Below are 15,381 nucleotides of genomic sequence, written 5' to 3'. Positions count from 1 at the left end.
AAATCTCCCTCAACAGAAATACAGAACAAGGAAAGTCAGGAAGCCCCAAAGACTAACAACACACTGTGCTCTGTAGATCTTAATGCCTCAGGGCGGTGCAGTCTAGTACAGGTTGGAGAGATGACTGATGTGCCTTTGGATGGAAGGAATATTTGGATTCAGTGTGGTTGTCTTTCAGATTGCTCAGTTTGAGGGAAGGGTACGTATGGAGGAAGTTTCCTTTAAAATTACCCTTGAGGTGCCAGGGTGCCTCAGTCTGTTAAGCATCCAACTCTTGATTTGGGCTCAGGTTGTGATCTCAGGGTTCATGAGATCGAACTCCATGTCAGTCTCTGTGCTGGCAGCATGGAGCCTGCTTGGGATTCTTTCTCCGTCTGTCTCTCTCTCCTTCAAAATAATTATTTACAAGAAAAACTTTAAAATTACCCTTGCTCAAGGACCCCTTTAAAGGTTTTAAGGTACCCCTCATAGGGTTAAACAAACCCCGTATGAAGGCCTCTGGTCCAGAGTGTTGAAAAGTTCTGCCCTTATTTCTGTGTGTTGTAAAATGTTTTCCATGAGTGATACTGTGGGTTTTCTTGAGTCTACGTTTGATAAAAGCTCTTATTTAGGACTTTCTCGGTGAGCACTGAGAAAACTCGTTTAATCTTTTGTAGGGGGGTGTAAAACAAACTATCGTGCCCCTGCCTCATTAATGTCATAAAGCTTATCCATCAACCAGCCAACACCAAGCCTTTTGAGTTCCCTTTATCAGATAATGTCAAGAACACCTGGGTTAGCGTTCTTCCCACCTCAGTCTAGTGCTTATTCAGCCCTGAGCTGTGTTGAAATTGCACACATACTAGGTAGAATGTTATGAAACAGTTTTCAGTGCAGACAGCTGAGACCCAGTCACTTTCTCTGTTGAGTGTTTGAGCGATTACACTGTACTTCTGCTAGCTTGCTTAAAACGTATAAGGGGCCCCACAGGGAACAATGGCCATGACTTTTGTTCGTGCTCTGTATATAGCGAGAAAAATGTGGGAACTACAAACAGTAGCTTAATGATGACTCAAGAAGTTCAGGAAAGACAGGTATGATATAATAAACAAACCTCAAGTCCTAACACTTGTGTTAGATCCTGCATTCCTTATACAGGCAGCTTCTTTGTGTTGTGTCAAGTGGTGTTTGGGGAGAAGGGAAGGGAGGGGAGCTTTTCAAAATAAGATGTAGTAGGGGCTCCAGGGTGTCTCAGGAGGTTAAGTGTCTGACTCTTGATCTCAGGGTCGTGAGTTCAAGCTCCACATTGGGCTCTGCACTGGATGTGAAACCTACTAAAATAAGAAATAAAAAATTAGATGTAGTGAAGTTTCAACTTAACAATTTAAAACATTCTCGTATGTGACTTTTTGCTCAAGTTGTATAGACCAAATGCAATAAGAATCATATGCTGTCTCTTGAGAAAAAGGTTCTTTATTTTTTGAGAAAGGTTATTAATCCATTCAAAGACTGCACTCTACTACAACATTTTTTATGGCCTTGCTGAGTAAAGTCATTTGTTCCAAGGTTCTATTTGACTGTCAGGTTTGGGGAGAAAATTTACTACTTCTGCTCAAGGTAGAAGGGAATAGAATAAGATAAGCATTAGGAATTTCTCAAGGCTAAGAGGAATCTCTATATAAAGAAGAGGAAGCACTTGGAGGCTGTATAACCAGAATGCCTCAGCCGGGGGATATTTCCCTAAGCTTGTGTCCTTGCTCCTCACCTTGCTTTACTGTCTCCCTGAGACGCACAAGATTTTATCACCTCGCTGCAAGAAGTTCCTAAAATCGATTGCCCTGACCCCTCTTCTGAGTTCCCGAAGTTCTTCTGTACCAGCTTGCTGGATATTTCATAAGAGTCGCCAGCATCTTAAAGTTAACACATTAAGAAATAAAACGTAGTTGTCCCCCCAGCCCCACCCTCCAGCCTATATTTCTGTCACCTGCTCATCACTCACATTCAGAATCTGTGGCAAAGCTGCCAATTCCCTGTTCTTTACGCTTCTGGGGAGGCCTCATTTGTCACACTGCAGTGTGGTTTGGCGTTCTGCCCTTGGAGGAGGCCGAGATGTGATTACCCTTTGCATCTAGAATGAAAAGTTTGCTAATGAAGCTGGAGGAAAATGTTATGCTTTCAGGAGGTGATGCCTGAGGTTGCTTGAATCAGCCTTTCCCTCTCTTGCTCCCAAGTATAGGGCCATATATCTGCCTGGTGCACCTGTCATCTCTACAAGGCCCTGGACTAGTTTGCTGTAGCCTCTGGAAAGAGAAGAGTTGGCTACCGACTCCTTGCCATTGACGTTTCATCTCATTTGTCGGAATAGGTGGGCTTTGCCTCTTTTTTTTTTTTTTTCAAGTTTTTATTTAAATCCCAGTTACCATACGATACGAGATTGGTTTCAGGTGTACTTTATGTCTAAGTGCATGTCTCTAGGTTTCTAGCCTTTGAACCATACTTGAGCATGGAGAGGGTAACATAATTCTGATTTAAATTTTGAATTTTCTTTCTACTTCTTCACTTATAATTCATGCAAACTATTTCTGATATCCCCTAGAACTCTTGTGTCTTAAACATCCCTCCTGTAAGGCGAGTGATGAATGTGTTCCCGTGTGGGCTCTCAGATATGGAGATGGTGTGTTTGGGGAAACTATGCAGTGCTGTCGCCTAACTGCCCAGTTTCAGGCTTGGATGTGTGACTCTTTGATGACTCGGTTATGAATATTCTGAGAGCTGTGGTTGGCCCCGTCACCCTGTCCTCATACAGTCCTTACACATTCTCAGACCCTGTCATGCAGGGGCCACACCTAAAAGAGCACCGTAGAAGTAGGGCTTCCTTGGAGTTTGGTGGTTCCATGGACAGCAGTGGAGAAATCTTCTCCTCAGCCATGTTGAGAAGAAGCAATGCAAATAAGCATAGGCTCACATTCTGGTGGAAGGTTTTAGGTAGACACTTCTAGAAAATTACGTACTTGATAACAGGAGAATGTTAGACACGTTTTGAAGTTCAGATCAGTGATGTATCATCCACAGTTATGTATTTTCAACCAACGAATACTTATTGAATATTTCATTCTAACTCAGAAAGGAAGGCATAAACAGGGAAAGATAGCTAACTACATAAAGTAACTAACTAGCTAACTAAGTAGCTGACCATGTGAAGTAGGTTTCAAAAGGGGCCTAACTGTGCAGCCTGGTGTTTAAGAGTGTAAGGGTTTGGAATCAGATCTGGGTTTTGATCCTGGTTCTGACATTGGTGCTGTGGCCTGGGCAGGTTACTTCATCTTTTTCCTCCCAGTTTTCCCTATAAAGCTTTCTTTGTAGGCTTGTTGTAGGAGTTAAATGAGCTAATATCTGAATCATGCCTAGTGAATTATGGCTGATTTAGCTAGACTATCTTAGAGTAAAACACAAATAAAACATCGTCAAAGTGCATCACGATGCTAAAGGGTGTCCTAATAACCATGGCATACTGGAGGCAGGGCCACAGGTCGAGGGCTCCTTCATTTTCTATGATTAAGGAATGAGCGATCCCAGAACCTGGGATGGTGTTCAGATTGGTGGCTCTGACTGTTACAGGGACAGAAGGGAAGCCAGGGGCCAGGTTGGCAGACACATCACTACATCAATTCAGCAGAAGGAGAGTTCACACCAACCCCCAAACAAGCAGATTTAGTTACCAAAGTGCCAACTACCCATCATCAAGTGGAGGTGATGGAAAGTAACATGATTACAATCCATGGTACAATCATGGTACATGGAGGATGTTAAAGGAGCAGAAGAAAAGATGAATAGACTAGAGAGTCAGAGAAGACTTCCTCTAAGTGGAAACACAAGTTAAGTCTTAAAGAACAAGGCAATAGACATTAAAAAGAGAAGAGGTAACTGTTTATCAAGCAGCAGAAACAGCATGTTGTAAGAAATGAAAACATGGGAACCAAAACATAACCCGATTCTCTTAAGATTGTATTTTCCCAATGGAGTTCTGTTTTTTCCCCCAGCGTGAAGACCTAGATTTTAAACCTGTTCTGGACTCTCACCCTGACCCACAGAACCTGCATCATCTGCTTGGGTAACACCGAACCAGATTTCACCTGGTAAGAACTGTTCTTGAAATGTTGTCTAAAAGTCCTGACCATGAAGCCTTTAAGAGCAGTGATATTAGATCCAACTCTGAGCTGGCTTCTCAGATTTCCACTCGACTGGTTCTACAACAAGTGCTCTGTGGGGTAGGGAGTTCCTCATCCCACTCACGTATATTCGCACTGAAATGAATTGCTCACTCCAGCCTTATAGTAATAGCCTCCAACAAACAGTAGATAGCTTAAAAGGCAGTCTTTTGTTAGACCTTAGTAGAAAGATTAATGGGTACCAAAGAGTTTTGTCTCCTTGGCTCTCAATCTAATTTATCATCAGAATTGCTTAAGGAATTTTTAATGCAGAGTCCCGGGACCTACTCCTACAGATTCCAAAGCAGAGCCTGAGTCTGTATTTAAAAAAAAAAAAAAGAAAATCTCCCACAAATGACCCTAGTCCGCAGCTGTATCCGGGAGCCTTGGTTGAGAAGACAGCCTCTGTGTTCTCTGTCCACTGACCGTCGCTGATGGAATCTGACCAATCACACTCTCTTGAGTCGATACTGGAAGCCACGAGTCATTTTGGGCACCTTTCACATGGAAGTAATAAGCGCTGAGCTCTGATGACAGCAGCATTTCTCCTTGTCCACAGAGGCAGTAAAAGCCGGTCAGCAAAGAGACAAAAAGCAGCAGAGATGCAAGGCTTCAGAGATGAGACATGGCAGACATGTTCTGGCAGCTTTCCATTTCCAGTTTCTTCCGGAAGCCTAGCCCCCTTCCTGTCTTTGCTTCCGTGAGGTGTTTCTTTATCCTATAATAAATTCCTGTCTCTGGCTCAAGCCAACACCAGTTGGTTTCAGTTACTTGGAATCGAGGAGCCCAACTACTCCAAGTCTAACTCAAACAGCCACTCTAAAGAACAATCAGAGAAAACACTTTAAACACACTGTGGTATGAAATATCAACTTTCTTCCCAAACAAGTCTGGAAAGGGGCTTGGGGGAGGGAGAAACGAAACACTCTTACTATCGAGTAGTTTATTCCATAACTAACTTGGTACAAGGGGTACTCCTTTATGGAAACAAGAGCAAAGACATTATATTGATTTGGAAGAAATGAAAGGGAGCAGTGGAAGCCACACAAACGAGCAGGGCCCAGATGGGGCTCCCTAATGGAAAAGGAAATATAGCCAATCTTGTGGCACAGATGATTTCTGAGGCCGAGCCAACCTCAGTTATGCTGGTCCCGATCTGTACCTGCTGCCTCACCCTCTCTGAATCAGCCCAAGGCTGGTGGAGGTCTCTGAACCGGGCCAGGGTTTTTGACTGGTTGGGTTCAAACAATCAACACTGCCTAAGAAACAAATAGAGCACAGCTGTTCTCAAATGGGAAAACAGGCGAGCTAGTCTTTCCCGAAGGGAGCTGTCCTTGCCAAGCCAGGATGCCTTAAGGGTCTTCCTGCGCAGGGCATTTAAATACTCCTCTACTCTTGAACAGGAAACTCGTTCAACCCTCCTGGCCACCATCACACACCTGAAAACCAAACAGACATTCATCCAGCCAGGGGACTGGGAATTTAGAGCAGCGTCACCGAGCAGCTGCTTCCTCCCCTGGTAAGCCTGAGGCCACAGAGGCAACGTGGGAGGAGCAGCCCTGCTCCGTTGGGTCCTGTGGCCGCAGAACAGCCCCTGAGCTCAGCCGGCGGACGCCTGCCACTGGAAATAGGATTAGAAATGGGCCAGAGCAGTTCTGAGGCAGAAAAAGCCACCCCAAACAGAGTAAAATTGGGTTCAAAATGTCATTACATGCCACACTAGTGGTCTTTGAATTATTTCCCAGAATTCGCAGGGGCTCTACAGAACACACTGAAAAAGAGTGGGGTCTGAGTCTCCTCTCACCCCTGGATTCTAACAGAGTGTTTCTACCTTTGTCTATTCACTGGTCTTCTTGTCTCTTTGCAGAATGGATTCGTAACTAATAATAGTAGTAGCTCACACTGAATGTGTGGTTGCATGAGGGCTTGTGCACACACGCACACCAGACACTATGCTAGGTGTTTCAGATGCCTCCGCATGATTCCTTCAACCAAGTTCAAGTGGTAGATTCTGTTATCATCTCCCTGGCATAGTTGAGGAAACAAAAGTATCTTGTCCGAGGTCACAAAGCTAGCAGGTGGGAAAGCCAGGAATTAAATCCAGCTCCCTCAGATCCTGGAGCCCTGATATTGTCCCTGGGATGGACCACAGGAAAAACCATCTAGGGGAGGAAAATGAAAAGTGAGCCTTTCGCGAGAGCTGTCATTCTCAACCTTGCCCACACACTAGAATCACCTCGGAAGCTTTAAAGATTATGAATGCCAGGCTCTTGCCCCTGGAGATACTGACTTAATGGATCTGGGGAGCAGCCTGGGCATAGGGATTTGTTTTTAAAGACTGAGAACCACTGCCTTAGAGAAACAGTGATAGGAATTCAATAATTAAAATTACATGTCAACACTGATTTGAGAGTGTCAAAGACAGGAATTTCCCTCCTGGCAAATTACTCAGCTGATGGTATAAAAAGTGTCCTTTAAGAAGGAGAAAGAAACACAGCCAAACTCCCATAGCTCTGGAGCAAAGGTGGAGAAGACTGTTTTCTCCTTCTCCCCCATGGCTCAGCTATGACCTCGAGTACACATGGTGGTCACTTATTTGGTGGGGCTGACACACAGGATAGCTGACATGAGGAGGACACAAGGAAAGATGTGGGAAAACTGTAAACTGGGAAACAAGGCCCTTCACCTGTGATTCCAGCTTTTATGTTCTCAGTCCAGGACCAAGGATAAGCTGAGGTCGGTGAAGCCTTGAGCATAAAATTTAAGGGGACTCCAAAAAACAAAACCTAAAACTCATCCATCATGAAGATAAATAACGTTTTAGTGCCATATTTAAAAAAATAAATATCAATGCAAAAAAAAAATCCATGGTGAACTAAATGTCAAGAATTTCAATACAGACAGTATCCAACAGGGCTCCAAGGGGCAGGGGTGAGGTGGAGTGAGTGGTGCAAGTAAGTGTAGGATTGGATCTTTTGTCTTCATTTAAAAAGGACTTTTTGGGACATTGATCTTGACTTTTAAAGTTTTTTGCATTAAAGCATTATTTTTCTTAATTTTTTTTGTTCCACTGTGAATCCTAGTAAACATTCCCGCAAAGGGAGTAAACCTCTTTTTGGCTTGTTCAGATCCTTCTGAACTGAGGGAGGGGAATATCACAAAAGCACCAGAAGAACACTAGCCTCCCAGAGGCCTGATGGGATTTCCTGTACCAGAACGACTTGGACAGAGAAAGAGCCTCATTGTTCAGAGCCAGCAGGTAAGGAGGGAGGGAAAGTGGAGAACCATGCTCGGGGAGGCTAAGGTCAGCCGCTGTGCCCAGGGCAGGCTTGGAGTTCCTGTCTCTGTTGACTCACTTGGCTGGGAGAACACAGCTCTCGGTCATACAGGATTCTAACCCTGGTTAGAATCCTTTGGTCAGTTAACCTGTCTAACCTTCAGATCCTTTATCTGTAAAATAGAGCTAATAATGTATCCCCCACAGGGATATTTTGGGGGATAGATGAGGTTATATCTATAAAGCACTTTGCACACTACCTGGTACGTTCTAAGTGCTAAAACGTGGCATTTATTGTAAGGTGACTATTCCATTTTCTAAGTCTCTTCTAGAAGCTCCACCTTCCTATCTCAGTCCACTTTTGGTACATTTCACTGCTCACTGATAACTCACCAGAGAGGTAGGCCAAATCAGTCAGGTTTATTACTTGTTAATAAATCTGGGAGGTTGTCACTAAAATGGGTCAGGGTTAGAGAAGGGAATGGAGAAGACTGGATTCTTGACTCACGTTTAGAACTTACGAGCTGTGTGGACTTAGGTATAACCTTTCACATCTCTGAGCCTCTTTATTCTTTACTGAAGGAAGATTATAATAGTATCTTTCTTATTCTCCTCTTGTGGGATCATAGAGATAAAGTTGCAAAAGTGACTGGTAGTTGCAGATTCAGGTGGAAATAAGCTTTAAGGCATAATTTATTATTATTGTTATTATTATTATTATTGTTACTTTTTATTTTAGAGAAAGAGAGCATGCACAGGAGTGGGGGAGAGGGGCTGAGCAGGAAAGAGAGAGAATCTTAAGCAGGCTCCATGCTCAGTGCAAAGCCCCTAGATGGGGCTCGATTTCACCACCATGAGACCATGACCTGAGCTGAAATCAGGAGTCCGATGCTTAATTGACTGAACCACTCAGACACCCCTAGGGTACAATTCATTAGGTAGGCTCATTTTTTGTCTGGGCTGATTCACCTGGTGCTGATACAGAACTTCAATAAGACTTGGAAGTAGATTCTTTATCCAGGACTTTAAAATGATAACAGAAAGGATTGGGAGGAACAAAATTTGGACTATGGAGTGAACTACCTATTATTTGCTAAATTTTTACTTCAAGTAGAGAGACTAGACACTAGCTCTGGTATTAACTATATTACTTCCCCAGTAGGGAACTTCTTAAAATTGGATAATTTTAAGAGGTATGACTCGGGGAGGGGCACCCGGGTGGCTCAGTTGGTTAAGCGTCTGACTTTTGATTTCTGCTCAGGTCATGATTCTGTAGTTCGTGGGTACGAGCCCCACGTTAGGCTCTGCACTGTCAGCAGAGATGTCTGCTTGAGATTCTCTTTCTTCCTCTCTCTCTGTCTCTCTCTGGCTCAAAATAAACACATAAACTTAAAAGAAATTAAAAACAACGTAAAATAATAAAATAAAATAAAATAAAATAAAATAAAATAAAATAAAATAAAATAAACAAGCATGACGGGGGACATGTCTCCCTCCTGATCCTGCCTAGAAGCACTTCCCCTGTTGTCCTAAGTTTGTATATTTTGATCTTCTTAAATGTCTCATGTGGTTACACATTCTCCATGAGTGCGTACTTGATCACTTCTTTTTCTCAAAGGTCATGTACTAATTCATAACAATTTTTAGTCTTTTTTGGCTGGAATTATTTACAATTCAAACTTAATTTTGTATTTGTTACTTTTATTATTATTTTTTTTAACGTTTATTTATTTTATTTAACGTTTATTTATTTATTTTAACGTTTATTATTGAGAGACAGAACAGAGCATGAGTGGGGGAGGGGCAGAGAGAGAGGGAGACAGAATCCAAAGCAGGCTCCAGGCTCTGAGGTGTCAGCACAGAGCCTGACGGAGGGCTTGAACTCACTGACCATGAGATCATGACCTGAGCCAAAGTTGGAGCCTCAATTGACTGAGCCACCCAGGTGCCCCTACAATTCAAACTTTAAATGCAGTCATTTTCCAGCCATCATTAGAAAGTGAGTATAGAGTTATGATTGAGAGCGTGGGCTCTGATACCATGCTATGTTGACCACTAAATAAGTGGCCTTCCCCTCTTAAGTGGGGGCACAATAGCCCTGATCTCGTAGGACTGTAGTGAGAAATAAAAAGAATCAGTGTTTATAATGTGCTTAAAATAGTGCCTAGCGAATAGTAAACGCTTCATCAGTGTTAGCCACTATTGTTTTGATCCCAATTTGTGGAAGCTACTACCCTGATCTGTGCAATTCTGAAACCTAAGGCTTGTTCTATGGGGCAATTCTTGTGATTTCAAATACAGTTCCCTATTACACTTTCTTCAATGTTTGTGTCTCTCCGTTTCTTTGCTTTCTTCCTCTCTTCACAATGGCAATGGGAAGGATTTAGAGGTAGGATTTTGTATCTGAACAGTGTGACATGCTATACTGAATGATGTGGCTTATTCTTAAGTACAGCATCACAGCAGCATTGTATTTTATGCTGTGTTAGGCATTCCTTAGATGTATAAAATGAGAAAATAGTAGTGTGTTATCCTTATTAGCTTACTTTCTGCCGCTTCTTGTGTAGGAATGGCTAAAACTCTACCGTGATTTACACCAATACATATTTGAAGATTGGAATTATTAATTAAATCAGAATTTTAAAAAGAATGTGTGGCATGAAATCAGAGTTGATAAACATTCCTGTGCTAATTTATTTTAAAATGACTTTTTTTTTTTTTTTTTTGCTCAGTTGGTTGAGCATCTGACTCTTGATTTCGACTTGGGTCAGGACAGTTCATGGGATTGATCCCCTCATTGGGCTCCGTGCTGGCAACGCAGATCCTGCTTGAGACTTTCTCTCTCCTTGTCTTTCCTCCCCTCCCCTGCTCATATGTGCTCTCTCTCAAAATAAATAAATAAATTTAAAATTAAATAAAATGACATTTTAATTTTATTTAATATTTTTAATGTTTTATTCATTTTTGAGAGACAGAGCACGAGTAGGGGAGGGGCAGAAAGAGCCGGAGACACAGAATCCAAAGGAGGTTCCAGGCTCCGAGCTGTCAGCACAGGGCCCGATGTGGGGCTTGAACCCACAAACCACGATATCATGACCTGAGCTGAAGTCGGACGCTTAACAGACTGAGCCACCCAGGCGTCCCATAACGTTTTTATTTTAAAAGGAATATGTATTAGTGTACAAACTTGAGAAATATAGAAAAATATTAAGAAAATTTAAAAATCAGTTATTATCCCATTACCCAAAGATTGTTAGCACCCAATTTCTGTTTTGAGTTGGAAATAAGTATTTACAAGTGTAGACCATATAAGAAATGACAAGGCACTTTTATCAGATGATCTCCTGTGATCTTGACAGCAGCTCTGAGGTGAGCAGTTTATATGTATATATATATATATATATATACATATATACATATATATATATAAAATATATATATAATGTAAATATATATGTATATCAAATATAAAATATATTTATATATTTATATAATATAATATATAATATATATTTATATAATATAATATATATAATATATACAATATATATTTATAATATATATAAAATATAATATATAAATATATAAAATATATATATAAATATATATATATATTTTTTGCAGTTTATATTCTATTTTTTAAAAATGTTTATTTATTCCTGAGAGAGAGACAGAGTGTGAGCAGGGGAAGGACAGGGAGAGGGAGACACAGTATCTGAAGTTGGGTCCAGGCTCTGAGCTGTCAGTCCAGAGCCCAATGTGGGGCTCTAACCCACAAATCGTGAGATCATGACCTGAGCCAAAGTCGGACGCTTAACCCACTGAGCCACCCAGGCACCCTGGCAGTTTATATTCTAAATGGAAACTTAGCCTCTGACTGATACTTGGTCAAGTTCAAAGAATTGGTGAGTAGAAGACCCAGAATTTGTGTTGCAGTCCTTAACTTCAAACTCAGTGTTCTTACCAAACACAGCAGAGTAGATAATGTATGATTTATTTTTATTTTTTATTTTTTTATTTTTTGAGAGAGAGAGAGTAAAAGCATGGGGGAAGGTCAGAGGGAGGAGGAAGAGGGAATCCCAAGCAGGCTCAACACTGCCAACACAGAGTCTAATGCAAGGCTCGATCCCACAAACCGTGAGATCATGACTTGAGCTGAAATCAAGAGTCAGACACTTCACTGACTGATCCACCCAGGCGCCCCCATATTGTATGATTCTTTTATTTGAAGTCCTGGAAGAGACAAAGCTAACCTATAGGAAGAGAGGTCAGATCAGTGGTTTCCTAGATGGTGGGGGCAGGGAGGTGCTGAGAAATGATGGGAGAGGGGCTTAAGGCACTTCTGGAGGAATGAAATGTTCTGTAACTTGATTTGAACGTTGGTTACACAGATGTATACATTTGTCACAACTCATCAAATAATATGTTTAAGACCTGTACATATCACTGCATATACATTATACTTCAATTTTAAAGATCATTTTTCTATTTTAAGTGATAGGAATAGGCAGTGCTGTAACACCTTAATGATGCAAAAATATCATTATGTTATTTCATTTGTTTTGATATAAATGATCTTAATGATCTAAGCAGTCATCTTCCCTTTCCTTGTTTATTAATTTCCCGTTGCTGCTGTAACAAATTTCCACACACCCAGTGGCTTAACGCAACCTAAATTTATTACCTCACAGTTCTACAAGTCAAAGGACCCAAAGATGGGTGTTGCTGGGCTAAACTCAAGGAGTTGGCAGGGCTGAGTTCCTTCCAGAGGCTCCGTGTGAGAATCCATGTCCTTGGTTCAAAATGATGGTTCAAAAAAAGGATTTTCAAATGACTCATAAGCATATGAAAAGGTTCTCAGCCACATTAGCAATCAAGGAAAATAAAAAATCATAATGCCTATCATAGGAAAATGGATAAATTGTGATCTAGTCATATGACGGCAGACTCTACAGATATGAAAATGAATGAACTGCAAATGTAAACAATAGCAGGGATTATAAATATGCTCATTTGTAATATTGAGTGAAATTAGCCAGTCACAGAAGACTGCAGAATGCCTGATTCCATTCAGGTAAGGTTAAAAGAAAAAGCGCAGCACCAGACCGTAGTATTGAGGGATATACTGTTAATAGGAGTATAAAGAGAAGCGAAGCAATCAGAAGAAGAAGAAGGAGAATGAGGGGTGGGTGGAGAGATGGGATGCATGGTGTTTGGGAGGACGATGAAAGGGATTTTGGGGTGCTGGCAGTTCCCGTTTATTGACCTGGGTGGTGGTTATATGGGTGTTTATGGGTATTTATCTTGAGATAATTGTTACGCTGTGTGTTTTTGTTTTGTACACTCCTATGTATGTATACTCTACTTCACAATGAAAAAGTAAAGTGCACACACACACACACACACACACACTCACACACCAAAATGGTTCGAGGCAAAAAGGGCCATCAGAATTCATTAGGAGACATCCAAGAATCTAGGATAATAATGGAAAAAGGAAGCACAAAATTTAACTTCTGGTTCACAGGGGCCCATGCAAAAAGGGAAACAGGTAATGTTGTATAACTCCTATTGTCTGATAAAAATAAGCACACGTTTGCCAGGAAAGACAAAGATTTCTCTGATTCCAAATTGTGGTCAGAATGTTACACTCATTGTTAAGGTAAGAACAGTGTATTCAGTTGCAGGTTTTCTGAAGACCACAAAATGTTCCTCAAATGGACATCACTTAACTGAATTCTTGATAAAAGCTGAAAGCATGACATTAAATCATAGCTCAGTGAAGGCATTTCTGAGGAAATCTAAGTTGACACAGTCCTGTGACTTTCTGGGGGCAAGGACATAACCCGTGCTGTAGGAACTCTAAAAGAATTCCAGCTGTTTCTTGAATGTAACCTTCTGTACTCTTTCGTATGCACCCTCCCAGAGAAGTGTCAGTGTCCCAGCCTGACTCTCTCTTTGTAGGAGGTTTCCTCAGACCCTTATTCTAGGCCTGATTTTCTCCCATGGCTCTGTTGGCTTTCTCTTCTTTGACCTTGACCTCAACTTGGCGCTGATCACAGCTTTCTACTGCTGAGCATGACTGGCTCTCCAGGTTAGGTTGGGGCTAGTAAGGATTTCTTTTTTTTTTTTTTTTCTTTAAATGTTTATTTTTGAGAGAGAGAGCACAAGCAGGGGAAGGACAGGGAGAGAGAGAGACAGAGGATCTGAAGTGGGCTCTGTGCTGACAGCAGCGAGTCCCAGTGTGGGGGCTCTGAACTCAGGAACCACAAGATCATGACCCGGGTAGAAATCAGACGCTCAACTGATTGGGCCACCCAGACACCCCTGGGCGAGTAAGGATTTCTAAGCATGACTGGCTTGACACGCTGTACTGAATGTAATGGATGCAATGTCTTCTTATACCTCTCCCTCTTCTTCAAGGCACCACACCCCTCATCCCCCAACTCTGCAACACAGCACGGCGATTAAAAGCGTGGGCTTTGCGGAGCCTGGTTGGCTCAGTTGGTTAAGTGTCTGACTTCGGCTCAGGTCACGATCTCATGGTTCATGGGCTCGAGCCCCACATCCGGCTCTCTGCTGTCAGCAAGTAGCCTGCTTTGGATCTTCTGTCCCCCTCTTTCTCTGCCTCTCCCCTGCATTCTCTCTCTCTCTCTCCAAAATAAGCATAAAAAAAAAAATGAACGTGGGCTTTGGACTCACACTCTGTGGTTTTGAAAAATGACCCTACCACTTGATGGACATACCCTGTGTCTCCCTTTGTGAAATGGTGATAATTATACCATTTACCTCACGTGTAGGTTAAACGATGTAAAGTGGGGAGACTGTCTAGCGGTGTGGTTGAAAACACAAACTCAGGAACCAGACTGCCTGGGTTCACCTTCCAGCTCTACTGCTTACTAGCCATTGTCTTGGACAAGATTCTTAGCTTTTCACGCTACAATGGGAATAATGTAACATCTGCCTAAGGGTTGTTGTGAGGAGTAACTGGTTAATATTTATAATGTACCCAAAACAGGGCACATACCAAATGTTTTATCAGTGTTTGCTAAGTACAGGGTTAGATGCCTGGCATATAGTAAATTTCAATATATGTTACACATTTTAATTGTTTTCTGCTCCCGTGACTCCTCTTCCTCCATCTGCCTGACTATAATGATTGATCAAGGAGTAAGAATCTAAGTGCAAGCCTTGGATATTTCTTTCTTTTTTTTTTAATTTTTTTTTTTTTTTTAGCGTTTATTTCTGAGAGAGAGAGAGAGAGAGAGAGAGAGACAGAGGGAAACAGAGCATGCGCAGGGGAGGGGCAGAGAGAGAGGGAGACACAGACTCTGAAGGAGGCTCCAGGCTCCGAGCTGTCAGCACAGAGCTCGAGGCGGGGCTTGAACTCACAAACCTCAGATCATGACCTGAGCTGAAGTCAGATGCTTAACCCACTGAGCCACCCAGGCGCCCTAGGCCTTGGGTATTTCTAATCAAAGTCCTAAGATGGGGTGGTGGCAAGACCCTTTCCCCCTCCAGTCACAAAGCTGCTGCTGCAGCATCTGAGAAGAAGCAAATCAGCAACAGGAAAGAAGGAAGCTAGCATAGAAAAGTAAAAAATACATAAGAGGAGGGGAGCAGAAAGAGAGGCAGTGAGGGACAAAGAGACAGAGACCTAATGTGTTGTCATGGTTCTCATGTCTGGAGTCTTAGAAGTTTCTTGGTTTTCTGTCTTTGTGATCATGGTTGAAGAAAGAGCTCTTCTTGTTATTCTGTGAGCTACCCCTCCCCCCCCTCCAATAAATCTCCTCTAAGCAAATTCAAGTCAGGTGTCTGTCTCTTGCTATCCAAAGACTCCAGAAAAACACCACTGGTTTGGGAAAAGGCACCTTCTAGTTTTTTTTAAAAAATTTTAATGTTTATTTATTTTTTAGA

General features: G+C 41.9%; 1 long non-coding RNA gene across 1 annotated transcript in view; it reads left to right on the top strand.

The window, feature by feature from the left end:
* Positions 1–558: 558 nt before the first annotated feature.
* Positions 559–15,381, top strand: part of LOC124520925 (uncharacterized) — a 90,039-nt gene continuing 75,216 nt past the window's right edge. Inside the window, exons 1-4 of the long non-coding RNA XR_006964422.1 lie at positions 559–1,073; positions 2,211–2,344; positions 4,020–4,115; positions 7,316–7,446. This is a non-coding gene — a long non-coding RNA (uncharacterized LOC124520925). The remainder of the gene's footprint in view (positions 1,074–2,210; positions 2,345–4,019; positions 4,116–7,315; positions 7,447–15,381) is intronic.

The sequence above is a fragment of the Lynx rufus genome, unplaced genomic scaffold (genome assembly GCF_022079265.1).
Source record: "Lynx rufus isolate CCGP_SWC_20201006 ecotype Redwood Valley unplaced genomic scaffold, mLynRuf1.p SCAF_3, whole genome shotgun sequence".
Taxonomy (NCBI): Eukaryota; Metazoa; Chordata; class Mammalia; order Carnivora; family Felidae; genus Lynx; species Lynx rufus.
Note: the sequence above shows the minus strand (reverse complement) of the source record. Positions and strands in the feature narration are given on the sequence as shown.